Source organism: Silene latifolia, chromosome X (genome assembly GCF_048544455.1).
Source record: "Silene latifolia isolate original U9 population chromosome X, ASM4854445v1, whole genome shotgun sequence".
NCBI classification, from domain to species: Eukaryota; Viridiplantae; Streptophyta; class Magnoliopsida; order Caryophyllales; family Caryophyllaceae; genus Silene; species Silene latifolia.
In genome coordinates this window covers 84,481,488-84,496,674 of record NC_133537.1, presented here as the reverse complement: position 1 = coordinate 84,496,674, position 15,187 = coordinate 84,481,488, and the positions used below count along the sequence as shown (strand labels likewise).

At 38.6% G+C, this 15,187-nt stretch overlaps 1 long non-coding RNA gene across 1 annotated transcript; it reads left to right on the top strand.

Annotated features, from left to right (window-relative positions):
- The first annotated feature begins 6,575 nt into the window (after positions 1-6,575).
- LOC141621472 (uncharacterized) lies at positions 6,576-9,783 on the top strand. Its single transcript, XR_012532361.1, has 3 exons — positions 6,576-6,709; positions 6,809-6,876; positions 9,461-9,783. It is a non-coding gene; the product is annotated as an uncharacterized LOC141621472 (long non-coding RNA).
- The last annotated feature ends 5,404 nt before the right edge of the window (positions 9,784-15,187 follow it).

Here is a 15,187-nt window from a genome sequence, read left to right as displayed (position 1 = left end):
GGCCATTTGTAATGGAGGTACCAGCTAAGAAAAAATCAAAAAATAGAACTGCGGGAACATTAGAAACAAAGAATATAGACTCAATTACTAAGCAAGTCACCAAAGAAATGTTGATTTCTAATGTGTTGCCTTCTATTAAGGCTAAATGCCCTGCAAACTACAGCAAGAATATTCTGATACAGCAAGATAATACAAGACCCCATATAACTAATATGGATGAAGATTTATGAAAGCATGCAACAGAAGATGGGTGGAACATTAATTTTAGTTATCAGCCTCCCAATTCTCCAGATTTAAATGTTCATGATCAAAACTTGTTCATAATATTCTTAATCTCTTCAGCAAAAAAAAAAAAAAAATCAAACACACATTCAAACCTTGTTGAGAATACTATGAAAGCTTATGAAGAGTTAGAAGTGCTTAAGCTTAACTATGTGTTCATTACATTGCAGGCCTGTATGTTAGAAATTATGCAACTAAAAGGTGGGATTGACTATCCTGTGCCTCACATGCACAAGTCAAAATTAGCAGCACAAGGTTTTTACCTGAATATCTATCTGCTAATACAGAACTAGAAAAAGAATGCATTAGATATGTAACAAATCTTGATCATGCTAGTAGTATAAGTGAACCGGTAGAATAATTTACTAGTGCAGATAATAGTTCAAAACTAACAGAGCACGCGGGTTGCAGTAATGACCCAACGGGTGAAAATGAAGTTGTTGGTAACATTACTAAAGAGGGTGCCATTACTACTGAAGTTCAGGTTGCAGATTTAAGGCAAGAATTCTACATTGACATGTGTGATAGTGATGCAGACATAGTAGAAGCTTGAATGAGTCAGGGAATGTAATACCCGCTCGGTTTAAGGACCCTTTGACCGATCTTTTGACCACGGAAGACCTTAGGAGGGGATATGCGAGAGGATAAGTGACTTATGTAGTTGTTCACTCGACCTAGTATGGACTACTCGGCCGAGTAGTGGTAACACTCGACCGAGTAGGGCTTACTCGGCCGAGTATGAGAGTACTCGACCGAGTATAGCCCCTGTTGACACGTTATTATAAAACGCAAGTTCGCAAGTCTTATTTCATTTTTGACGGTTCCATTTCTCTCTAACCCTAATATATCCCTCTCTCACCTATCACCCACCTTTCTCTACACTCTCATCTAGCCTAGACACTAACCATGGAAGGGGATTGGGTTACATATGAAGGATGCTAGTGAGGATGTCGTCGTTGTCGCCGTCGGTTCGCGTCGCTAGGTAAGTCGTTGTTTTGTTGTCGTATTTCAGTAGGTTTCTGGGGTAGTCTTGTAATAAGATGTGGTTACCGTTTGTAGAAATGCGTCTCGGGATCTTGCTTGGCTAATTGTTGGATGCATTTTCATGGATTGGCGATAAGGTAGGGTTTCCCTACTCAGTTCCTGTTTAATTGATTTGAGAGTGTGTTGTATTGTGTACGATTGATTGTCTGCTGATCATTGTTGGAGCATTGGTATTGGTGTGGTTGTGGTGATGGTTGTTGAGTGGAGTCACTTGCGGGAGTGGCTTCACGCCCTAATTTTGCCCTATGTGGAACCCGCCATAGAAGAGAATGTTCACATTAATGAACAGGGTTATCGCTCGTTGATGAGCGGGGCTTAGGTGGGGATTGGCTGCGGTCCCCCACTAGCGGCGAGGATTACTTGTTGCGATAGGTAATCTGGCAGGGCTACACACTTTGGTGTGTAGTCAGTTACTGTGTGAGATCGGGAGTTCGGAGGTGGATGATGATCAGCTGGTTGCCTTTTGTACTTGTCTTACTTTAATTATACAGTAACTGACCCCGTTGTTTTTTTGTAAAAACTGTGGAGATCCATTCGGGGATGGTGAGCAGTTGGTTTAACATGTACAATTGGTCTTGTTGCTTATGGGCTTGGAAGGGAATCGAGTCACCACGCTACCGGAGTAGAGGTCCTTGACGCACGAGCTTAGTAGTTATCATAGTTATCACTTTGTATCTTGTTACGTTGATTTATGTTGTAAAGACTTAAAGTATTTTAATAAATGTTCTTCTATTGTTTATTTGATCTCGGGCAACCGAGATGGTAACACCTTCATACACTGGGATGGTCCTTGGTAAGGCATCTGGGTGTACGAGGGTGTTACAGGGAAGATAAATCAGAAGCAGAACATACGACTTTTTGAGAACATGCAACTTTTTGAAGACAACCGGATGAATGCATTTAGATTGCAGGCATGTAGAGCAGACAAGTTTTTTCTAGTAAACCGAAGTAGATCAGACATGCATCAATAAAACAGAAGCGTAGCAGATTTTCAATATGCATGCAGTAGTTGTACAGATGCAATTTATGTACTGTTTTGAACTTTGCACAAGTTTTTATTGTTTTTTGGGCACATTATGGAAAGTGAAATGTAAGCAGGCAAATGTGCTATGCAGTAAGACTTCAACAATATTTGAGTTTCAATTGAAGATAACCAGATAACATAATCCTTGCATAGCCTGCATCACAATTTCTTGTGGTGGCGTAATGCATGGATATTGTTATTATCTCTCAAATTAAATCATTAAGCATTAAGATAGTGAATAAAAGGAGTATAAAAACCCATAACATGCAAGTTAACATCACCGGTCCATAAAACCGAACTTAAAAGAAAAAAAACAATAAATTAGGAGAAGAATGGGTGATAAAATTAGACCTCCCATCGTCTTTTTCTTCCAAATCAGGCCCAAACAAAGGCCAATACTGAGAATCAGGGACAAACGTATCAAGTTCCCCATCGCTGTCAGGAACAACATCATAAGAGTCAGCTATGGGATGACTGTAACCACCAACATCAACAAAACCCCCATGCATGGCATCAGCAGTAACTTCATCTCCTTACATACCCCCGTCATCTTCAAGTTGAATGGCAAACATAGGATCAATTTTTGCCAATTCACTCAAAATCCAACGACGGTGCTCTGGAGTTTCACGCCTTTCCCTCAAATACTTCTTCCTTCGCTTAACATCAACCCTCATAAAGTCCGCCATTTCTTCCCTATCTTTCTCATAATCACCCTCTATCTCAGATTCAAGCACACCATCACCAAAAACAGACACAACACCCTCACCAACATAATTTCTTTTCTCACCCTCACAATCTTCATCAACCCCAACAAAATCAACAGATTCGTTGAACAAACAAGGACCGTCATCAAGATTTTCATCAAAAGAACTCAGATCCGGAGCAAAATTGATTTTTTTTTTCAAATTTATGGCGATTTAAGTTAAAATCCATCGAGTGATTGAGAGAACGGAGAGTGGGAAGTTAGTAGATCAGTGATGAGGAGACTTAAGAGATGTGAGACGAAGGCAAATTTACAGAGAAGAGACAGAGATCTAGAAAGAGAAAGAGAGATGAGAGTGGCGGAAGAGATATATATATATATATATATATATATATATATATATATATATATATATATATATATATATAGAGAGAGAGAGAGAGAGAGAGAGAGAGAGAGAGAGAGAGTAAAGATTAGGGTTTTGGTGATTAGGGGTTAAATATGGCGGGAGGTATTAGGGTTAGGGGTTAAGTGGGTTGAGTTAGTTTTTGGGTTATGATTAGTGTTAATGGGTTGGATTAATTAGGTGGGTTAGTATATGTGTTAGGAAATAAAGTAAGAGTATAAATTGTAAAAACATAAAGGAAGTAAGGATAGAATGGTGATTGTGTAGGTGTAAAAGTTACCAAAAATAGAAAGGGGAAAATTAATTGAATAATCTGTTTTAGGAAATAGGGAAGATTATAGTAAATAGGAGGGAATACTTTTTTTTTTCTAAAATAAAATCGTACATAACTATAAAATATATATTTTATTAAATTTAAATAATGTGTTTCATGTCGTAAATTTCAGGGAGGTTGTGTCATGTGTTTGTTTCGTATCCGTGTCCGTTTCAATGCTATACTACTACCTGGTTTATGAGTTGAGAGTGAGAATATACCTTCTAGGCTTCTAAACTTCGACCATATCCCTCTTGGGTAGGTTACCCTGGTGTACACGGTTGCTAAACCGCGAGATAGGTCGATATTAGAAATTTGGTAGTCGATTAAATTGGTGAGTAAATTTGTGAGTGAGCAATATAATTTTTTTTTTGGTGCTAAAGAGGGGCAAAGCCCCGAAATAAAAACACTAAATAGCGACTAGACGAGGGAAAGCAACTCCCAACAAGTCTTCACGTAGAACTGAACGAAGACCATCCGGTGGATCATCGAGAATGGTAGCAGCTGTAGGAGCATTGACACTCGCGTTAGCTAACCAATCCGCTTCTCGATTAGCTTCCCTAAAAACGTGTTCGACATGAACTTTCCAACCTGCCAGTCCAATGAGCTCTTTGCAGCGTAGAACCAAAGGACGTAAATTATTGCTTAGTAGTTGATCTTCCAGTATGAAGTCCACACAAGTTTTATTGTCCATATGGACTAAAACTTTTGTGAACCCCGTAGCTCTAGCTTGCTCCAGTCCGTATACGACCGCTCTCATTTCAGCCCTCAGCGAAGTACAAATGCCACATGAAAACAGAAAACCCGAGATAAAATTCCCAGTATCGTCACGCAATAGACCACCACACCCAGCCAGACCCGGATTGCCTTTGGATGCACCATCCGTGTTAAGAAGGACCCAGCCAATGGGAGGTGTATGCCAGCGAATATAACGCTCCTCCATCGACGCGCCTGGACTTGGTATAAATAGCGAATAAGGATCAAAGGCTCTCTTCGACATATCGAACTGATGAAGTAGAAAACAAATGGGGTCAGTGGGGTTGTCATTAGCTCTCCCAAAAGCTTTGTTATTCCTCCACCGCCACATCCACCAACAAGTAAGAGCAAACTTCATTGGCCAGTCGGGAGAAGATAAGGGCGAGCCATTGGTCGCATTTTTCGTAATCCAAACAGGGTAACTGTCGGTGTAGAATGTTGGATGAGTGGCGAAGCCACCAAGTTGTGACCATATTTCCGCAGATATAGGACAAAATCTTAACAGGTGGTCCGAGGTTTCGCTTTCCAGATTACATCGTGGGCAATTCGGGTCATCAGTGAGGTTTCGTCTAACGCGGTTATAGTTAGTCATCAGCCTTCCATGAGCCGCGAGCCATAAGAACATACGAACTCTTTGTTGGACCGGAAGTTTCCAAATAATATGCCATGTGATAGGGTTATTGTCGGGTGGAATTTATGCTCCCTTGATGATAGCAAAGGCAGATTGTATGGTGAATTTTCCAGTGGAAGTTCCATTCCAGAAGATACGGTCCTCCATGTCTGGTGCGGGATAAAGTGAATAAGCTGCTATCTTTTTGAGCTCATCCTCGGGTAAAAAATTACCAAACACGTCCCATTTCCAGTCGTCATTACCATCCCACATGTCGCTTACAGTTGCTCCAATTAAGGCTTCGGGGATAGGTGCTAAAGCTTTGTCCGAAAGACACCCTTTGTCTACCCAAGAATGGTCCCAAAATAGGGTGCGTCGTCCATTCCCAACAGCTGCTGAAGTACCCTTGTAAATAAATTCAGATTGGGCAGTGATACCGGCCCACACATTGGACATATTTGCTCGTGGTTGAAACATGTCAATATCACACCTTCCGTTACAATATTTGGCGCGAAGGACCCGAGCCCATAGCCTATTCGGCTCTGATAAAACCCGCCAGCCAAGCTTAGTTAGGAACACTGCATTAGATTGACGAGAGGAGCGTAATCCAAGACCTCCCATGGATTTCGGTTTTTGCACTGTTTCCCAATTAATGAGATGGACTTTTTTCTTATCTTCAGTTCCTCCCCATAAGAAAGTGCGGGATTTCCTATCTAGATTGTCACAAATCGATTTTGGTAATTTAGGGATTGCATACTATAATTAGCCTGTAACACCCCGTATTTTATTAAGTTGAATAAAATTCTTTTAATTGCTATTTTGAATTTAATTATCGTTTAACGATTTATATATATGCTTAGCTAATTAATTAGTTTCATCATAATTCGATACGTTAATTTTAATAATCATTAATAAGTTTATTTAAAGTTAGTTCGAATTTATTGAAGTTAGTTCGGGTTTACTTATTTAATAATTTCCGTTTCTTTACGAGTCCTTATGAAAGTTGTTTTAAGTGAACCCGAGATGGATTTTGGGAACAAAACCGTCCAATTAGCTATTTTGAGCTTATTTCACTAAATTAGCAATTTTTATTAATATCCGTTGGTTTTGTAAAAATCGCTAATAATTCCGATTCAAGCTAATATCGTATTATTTCCGTTAACTAGCTGAGTTTATTTTATTTTCACTCATTAAATTTATTTATTATTAATTTCGTTTTATTACTGAAACTTTTATTAAAAACCGATTTTTATTAACTCGAGACGGTTTTAAAAGCGAACGAAATTACTTAACGATGAAGAAACGTACGTATAATTAGAAGCTAGCAAGCTAGCTGGTGTATCATTATTATTATTATTATTAATTATTATTATTACTCCCTCACCGTTTCCCCTGACCCTTCTTTTCCCCTTCCCTTTTTGCGTAAAACAACAGACAACAACAACTTTGAACAACAGTTCCTCAGTCCGTCATTTTCCGATCATTCAAACCCCACATCCCGCCTCCATTCTCAACCAAATTCCGTAATTTTTGTACCATTCTCTTCCCCTTTCCTTCCTCCTCCTTTTAAGGTAAGAAAGTCTCCTTTTTGTAGTGGTTTCGTCTTTCGCCGTCTTATAAAAGTGTCGTCTTTTAGCTTCTTTATTCCGTTTTCTTGCCCTTTTATGAAGGATTCGAAGACCCGGGGTGAGGCTCGTGCCTTGTGGACCATTTATTCGAAGATTAAGGGGCGTTTAAGGTAACACGATTTTACCGATCTTATTATTGATTGTACTTTATACATATAGTAAATACTTTGTATAAGTTAATTAGTGTGAGATGGGCTTAGAATTGGCGTGTTGGATTGCGGAGAGTTTAGTATAATTGTCGAGGTCTATGTCCAATTTGGAGTTTCTGTTCTTTGTAAGAGTAGTACGAATGTGTATATAAGCAAGTACTCATGGTTGTGAGGTCTTATACAAGTGCAATGATTGGAAAACATGCCAAGCTTTGGTGAATTTGCTAACTGATAGTGGGGTACATGTTTCTGGAGTTAATGTTAGAATTGTGTGTGTGCATTAAAAGGGTTACTGACTTGAACGATTTCTCGATTTATAGTGGAATTGAATTATTATTGTGAGTAAAAGGTAAAGATTAGTGTAGTTGAAATCATTTGAGTGTACGTGAGATTTGGGTAATAGTATCATGGTCTGATGGTTATTAATGTTGAGTGCATCGTTAGTATTGCGAATGCTATCGTTATGGGTTAATCAACGACATTGGTTTGAGACGATTTTATACAAGTTTCATTTATCCATTTTGAGAAAAGTTGGTACCTTGGGATTCATGGTGAAGTGGGTGATTATGTTGGGTAATTTAATTGGGTGAATACTATCATTTTAATGCTTAAAATTTCGTCTTAAGACGGTCACAAATGAGCTTCTTTAATAGTGAAAATGGGTTTTGTCGTCGCAGTTTTAGCGGGCTGTTTTGACGGGTTTCTTTATGTTAGTTTGAACCAACCTCTTTGCTAACGTCTCAAGTACATGTACATGTTGGGTTTGGGTCTTTTGTTTGGGTGATATCCGTCGTGGTTTTGGCCTAGGAAACCGTCCTAAGACGGCCGATGAGGGGGACCGGCCTGGCCGTGGCCTGGCCGTGGCCTAGCCGTGGCCTAGGCAAAGTGCCTGGCTAAGTCGCGAGTTTGGGCCGTATCTATAAATTGTTTTGACGCTAGTTTGGTTTATTTAAAATATAATTAAATTAATTTCCGTCTCATATTTTATATAAAGATAATTCGTTAATATCATCCTTTCACATAATTATTTTAGGTGGCTCATATGTGGTTGAAGAGGAAGAGTAATTTTGGGTTTTAGAAGCTTTCTCAAGTTTTTACTTGTCTCTTTGCTAGCGTAAGGTAACTATTCCGAGTTACTCGACGAATTAATGTCACATTAGTAGTAGATGTGGTGCTTGTTGTTTGTTAAGTGTTTAGGTGATTGATAATGTTTTACTTTCATTTTTCACATGATAGAAATTGGAAATAGCAAAATGAGTTGTATAGCGATAATTGTAATGCTTTGTTGATTGTGCCGAAAACTGAGCCTTAATCCCTTTGACTGACTCGATGTCAGTCAATTGAGTGATTGGTCACCGCAATTTAACCCGCACTGTCCGCAGTGGTCAGGGGTTGCGGGTAAAAATTCGGTTGGATGAAATTTTGAATGAATTAGATAGTCGGCCTTTTTCTTGTTTTAGGCCATTCATTATATTTTTATCTCACATGTGTAATTAGTTGATTTAAGTAGCTTTTTATATTGTAAAAACGGCCCTAGATTCCCCGAAGCCTTTAATTTGGTTAATATTGTTAGAATTGGAAATACTTATTGAGGAACTGTTGGTTTATCTCGTAAAATAGACATTATAAGCCTTTCACATGATAGAATGCTAGAATTTATATTGGTAAGTAGGACTTTTTGCCCTCTTAAGGTTAAGTGGGTGTCTTACTTGACTTGTGTGGTGAGTCGTGTGTGGTGTGGGCTAAAGTATTCAAGTCAGGGACTAGTGGGACTAGGTCCTAGGTGAGTATTTCGGCCTTCATCATAGATAGGTCTTTATAGTCTCTGACGAGTATATGTTCACCGCTTGATAGCCTTTGTGTTCCCGACTAGAGGATTTATATCCAAGTTGGGGCATGACCTCGGTACTAATTTTGATAGTATGGGGTCGAAACTTAAGTACTAGCCGACCCTTCGGTGGTGTCCTTAGGGTACTCACTTCACTTTGTTTTAAAAAAAGTTGTGAGTCTTGGGTGCGGTGGTGTGTATCCGCATGTCTAGGTCTGTGCAGATTTTAGGCTAGGGTTGTGTTGTCTCTTGGCCATGTTTTCTTAATAGTAACCGCTGAGCCAAGATACCGGTTCGATTACCTTCCCTACCTCGTGGTATAGACTTGAGTTACAAAGTGACTATTGACCGTACTAAGAACTTATGCCTGTCTTTGATATATTGCCCTTTCTTGTTTGATGATTCTATGAATCATAGAAGGTGAGATGCAAGCCGGCTATGGTTGATAGAGTTTGGATTCCTGGATGTTATGTGATTCACATGATAGTGTAGTATGAGTCGGTCTAGTATTCACATGCTAGGACTATGTGGCGTTATATTGTTGTTCACATGATAAGCACGATTGCCTTAGCATCTATATGCTAAGGCAGTGTGTGATTCATATTCATATTCTTATGTTTACATGTTATATTAATTATGACATTTCGTGGCTGGGAGAACCCGGAGTTACTCCCCACTGACTGTGGCTTTCGTATTTGTATAAAATGCGAATGACAGGTAGGTGATGCATATATGGGGTACATGGACGAGCTAGCGAGCAAAGTAACCTTGGGACCTAGACTGGTTTTATTTTATGGTGACCCTTAAACCCTTTTTAAGTCACATACATTTTAGGGACATATGTCTCCCTCTTTTTCTTTGGTTTGTATCACTTTATTCTCGCAGCTTTAGCATAGTTATGTAAATTAGTCTGTTAGCATTTGCAGGTGTTGGCATCCTCCTTCTGGAAATGTTTGTGAATGGTTTAGAAAAGTTTTAAAAATGACAGGTTTTTAATTAGTTGAACCAATTACAAACATATCCTGTCAGTTTTTCTGTAGAATTACGTGTTTACTTTTCTGCAATAAATGAGGGTGTTACAGTTGGTATCAGAGCATATTTGCTCCCGACGCACGTTTGTGCACCCTACTATAAATAACTTCACCTTAAAATAATAAACTTGAGAGACAGGTAGGATGGGTAGATTTAGGATCTTATGTTGTAGTCTCTTTGTGTTTGTTCTTTGTTAGGTACTAACCTGTTTGTTGATTGTCATTTAATAATTGTTGCGTTCTTAGATCAATGACCGTGAGCTTATCTATAGCTAATGGAATTATTACCCTTATTATAAACAAAAATTTGAACTAAAGGTTTTGAAAATATTTTAATGTTTTTCACTGGTTTTAACGTCAATTAGTGTTAAAGCTTGTTATTGGAGACGTCTGATAATTAGTTTTATCATTTGTTGGTGTAAAAATGTATTTTTATGTCTTTGAATTGGAATATTGATGTTCTTGAGTGATCGCCAAGAGTATCTCCATTCCATTGAAAGGACACTTATATTTTACGAAGATCAAGATTTAGTGCCGATTGCTGAGGATTGAAGATTTGTTCAACCTTTGAAGAATGCTTTTACTTCCTTGAAGATGTTTCTCTTTCTTTTTGTATCTCGCCTTATTCTTAATCTCTTGGTGCTTATCCTCCTTCTAAACTCCCTTCAGTTTTACTTTAAAAGCTACGCTTGGACTCCTAACTTGTCTTTTGTTCTTTGCTTATCCTCCCTTAACGCCATTTGATAGTACTCTTTCTTTTGAGGAATGTTGACCTGGGTTGGAAAATTCGACTTTTGAGGAGATTGTTTGTGTTTGACCCTTAACCCTGGCTTTGAGAAGTCGTGATGTTAGAAAGACTTAGGTAAGGTGATGAGACATACTTAGTGATTCTTATACCTAGTTCCTTGACTAAGTAAGTCGAGTTGTGATTGGCTTCCATAATCACTTTGGACATGAGAGTTTGATAATGGGTATGACCATATGAGAAAAGCTAATGTGGGATTATTAGTTGGCTCTTGAGAGTTCTTGAGTTGAGAGAGATTTAGTATTGAGAAGAATTTGTTAACCCTATAGTTTTATAGACCTTGAGGTCGCATTGAGTACTTGAGATGATGGGATGATGTCGTAGCCGAGTGTAGTCATGTAGTTCCGCTTTTGGGAATCCTTGATAAGTAAAAGGATAGAGAAACTTGAGATCCTATTGATTTTTCAGATTTTGGGGTTGGTATGTTACTACCTTGTTTTGAAATGAGAACCTTGTGGAATATTTGAGGAACCTTCTCTTGGAGTTTGGAGCTTGGTATTGGGATTCTTGATTGAAGGTTTATTTTTTTTTAAGGAACCCATAGTTGTCACTAGTTGGATACGAATATAGCTTTGTTGGAAGCCTTGACCTTAGGCTTGTGAAAGTTGTTTCTGGATGTTTGAGGATTTGGAGCGATGAGATCACACTTATAGTGGAGTACCTTGTTTCAGGGAATAGATTAGGATGAGGTAACATAAGCGATTGAGGAAACCCTTGGGAGTGATGTGGTTATGAGTTTTGTTGTTAGGAAGTTTTCGGAACCGTTTTGAGTGATGTTGTTTGAGATAAGAGTGTCTGGCGTTCCCTTGTTGGCAAATTTCCCTTTCTCCTTGATCATAAGCGTTACCGTTCAAACCTCATTTCCTCACTTCATCTTGCTCCTCCTTTAAGTTTGACACTCGTATCTTGTGAAACTCTATCTTTAACATCCTTGTAATTTTGACTTCAATTTTTACCCTATGAAAGTCATTATAGCTCTTTTGTTGGTTAAGTTTGAGCACTCTTAACATACTTTGTTTTTATGCTATCTAAGTTACTTTCCTTTTTGGTACAACTTCTAAACTTTCAAGCTACCAGTTTCGATTCATTTTTTTTAAAAGTTTATGTCACTTCTGCAAACCTAACCTATTTTAAAGATTTGAAAATGAAAATTCGATTTAATTCTCTAATTGCTCTTTGAGTATAGACTTCTTTATCATAGTTTTGAGTTGCTAAACCTGAGATTTTTTTTAAATTTTATCCAATTTCTGTTAACTTTGATCTATTTATGACTTCTTTGTCAAAGTTTAATGTTACATTTTCAGGGATTTGACCCCCAATTGGGTTTAAAAGTGAAACCTTTATTTCTATTTTGGCTTTTTGCAAAAGAAAATTTGGGTAAATTACCTTTTCTTTTGATTTTAACGTTGATCGGATGTTAGAACTCGTTATTAGAACTGTTTAATAACTTGTTCTACTCTTGTCGACGAGTGATTTTCGGTTTTAAATTTGTCTTTGACTTGGAAAGTTAGCGCTCTTGTGTGCACGACAAGAGCAATTTCGTTCCATGAATGAGACTTATACATTTGAAAACTTTTCATTAATGTTTTGAAAGTATTTTGATTTTCGATTTATACAAATAATTTGCCTTTTGACCTTATCTTTGATTTGGAATGTGATGTTCTTGAATACGTAACGAGAACCCTTCCGTTCCTTTGATGAGAATCTGGTTCTGACAGAAAATTTTATTTGAAACTTTTAAAGAATTTTGATTCTTACGATAAGTGACCTTTTAAATGTTTTAGTTACCGATTTCAATTTCAGTTTTATTTTCACAACCTTTTAATATTTTGGGTTACCAATTTCAAAAGTCCAGTTTTACCTTTATAACCTTTCATTCTCTACTTTCAAGTTTCGAGGACGAAACTTTTTAAAAGATGGGGTGATTGTAACACCCCGTATTTTATTAAGTTGAATAAAATTCTTTTAATTGCTATTTTGAATTTAATTATCGTTTAACGATTTATATATATGCTTAGCTAATTAATTAGTTTCATCATAATTCGATACGTTAATTTTAATAATCATTCAACAACAACAACATCAGAGCCTTAATCCCAAAATGATTTGGGGTCGGCTGACATGAATCATCCTTTCGAACCGTCCATGGGTGCACGCACGCCTCAAAATGCGAATAAAAAAGGGAAGATAAAAAACAAAAGGGAGAACGAAAATGTAATGGAAAGTCAAGGTGAACTTAGGGGTTTTAAAATCGAATTCCGTCTTTCTTTTATAAAAACTTAAAATTTAAATCGAGAGAAAAGATTAAAACGATTTTTAAAAACCGAAATAGAGTTAAGGATCCGGAATGAACCAGGTAAAATCTATAAGAAAGTGGTTGTTGAAAAAGTGTGTAATAAAGGGGAGAAAAATAAATAAATTAATTTCTTTAAATTAAATAAATAAATAAAAGCACTAAATCTGTCAAAAAAACATCAAATACTAAAAATCCACATGTATCCTTTCCCTCCATTGTGCCCTCTCCGTCACCATACTCTCCTCAAGCCCCAGAACTCTCATATCATGCTCTATCACTCTCAACCATGTCTGTCTCGGTCTTCCTCTCGCCTCTAGGGACCTTTTTTCTGTTCTCCAAGTCTCCGGCCTCCTAATCAAAAGCGTCCATAGGTCTCCTTCTCACATGGCCAAACCATCTTAGTCGGTTTTCCATCATCTTGTCCTCTATTGGCGCCACTTTAACCTTTTCCCTAATCACCTCATTCCTTAACCGATCTTTCCTTGTATGTCCGCACATCCACCTCAACATGCGCATCTCCGCCACACTCATCTTTTGAATGTGACAATGTTTCACTGCCCAACACTCGGAGCCGTAAAGTAGGGCAAGCCTAATTGCCGTGCGATAAAATTTTCCCTTTAATCTCTGGGGCATATCTTTATCGCATAGAAACCCTGAAGCACTCTTCCATTTCAACCATCCCGCTTTAATTCTGTGAGCCACATCTCCGTCTAACTCCCCATCTTTTTGAATAATAGATCCTAGATATCTCGAAGAAATCCAACCCTCAACAACATTCCCATCAAAAATAATACTCCCCGCCTCTGTCGATCTCAACCCCGCCACCTTAGTGAACTGACACCTCAAATACTCGGTCTTACTCTGCTCACTGAACCCACGAGTCTCTAAAGTCTGCCTCCACAATTCCAACTTTCTCTCCACCCCTCTTTTGTCTCATCAATCAACACAATATCGTCAACAAACATCATACACCAAGGGATGTCGTCCCGAATATCCCTTGTCAACTCATCCATAACTATAGCAAAGAGAAAAGGACTAAGTGCGGAACCTTGATGCACCCCGATGGTAATAGGAAATTCTTCCGTTCTCCCAACATTAGTGCGAACACTTGCACTAGCCCCCCCATACATGTCCTTTATGAGGTCAATATATTTTCGCGACACACCCTTTCTCGCCAAAGCCCACCAAAGTACTTCTCTTGGTACCCTATCATATGCCTTTTCCAAGTCAATAAAAACCATATGCAAATCCTTCTTCTTGTCCCGATGGTATTCCATCAACTGTCTCATGATAAAAATCGCATCCATAGTCGATCTCCCAGGCATAAATCCAAATTGGTTTTCCGAGATGTCTACATATCTCCTAAGCCTTTGCTCGATTACCCGCTCCCATAACTTCATTGTATGACTCATAAGTTTAATTTCCCGATAATTGGAACACTCTTGGACATCACCTTTGTTCTTGTACAAAGGGACAAGAGTGCTTTTCCTTCAAGCCGATGGCATCTTGTTGCTCCTCCAAATCTTGTTGAAGAGCATGGTTACCCATTCAATCCCTCTCTCCCCGAAGCACCTCCAAACTTCTATGGGTATACCATCCGGTCCCTCTGCTTTCTTTGACCCCATCTTCCTTAACGCCTTTCTAACTTCACTCTTTTGTATTCTACGCACAAATTCCCGGTTAACCATGCTTGGTGTTACCTCTACATCCCCAAAACCTTGTTCCTGATGTCCATTGAATAAATTATCAAAGTAAGAACTCCATCTAGCCTTTATCTCGTTATCCCGAACCGAGAACCTTGTCGTCCATATCTTTCACACACCTAACTCTCCCAATATCTCTCGTCTTTCGGTCTCTTATGCGAGCCAGTTTATAGATATCCTTCTCTCCTTCTCTCGTGTCCAACCCGGCATACACTTCTTGGTTAACTTTTGCCCTCGCATCCCGTACGGCCTTTTTAGCGGCTCGTCTAGCTTCCTTGTACTTTTCAAAGTTCTCATCACTCATGCATTTCCCCAAAACCTTATAGCATTCACGTTTAGTCTTTATCGCTTGTCTCACCACATCGTTCCACCAAGATGTGTCCTTACTTGATGGTCTATTCCCTTTAGATTCCCCTAATACCTCCCTCGCCAACTCCTTTACAACATGCTCCAATTTATCCCACGTTGCATCAATATCTTTCTCCTCACAATCCGACCAAATATCGCTACTTCCAACCTTATCCAAAAACGCTTGTTGGTTTCCCCCTTGTAGCTTCCACCACTTGATCCGTGCCTCACCGATTATCTTTCTCTTCCTCAAGTCTCTCT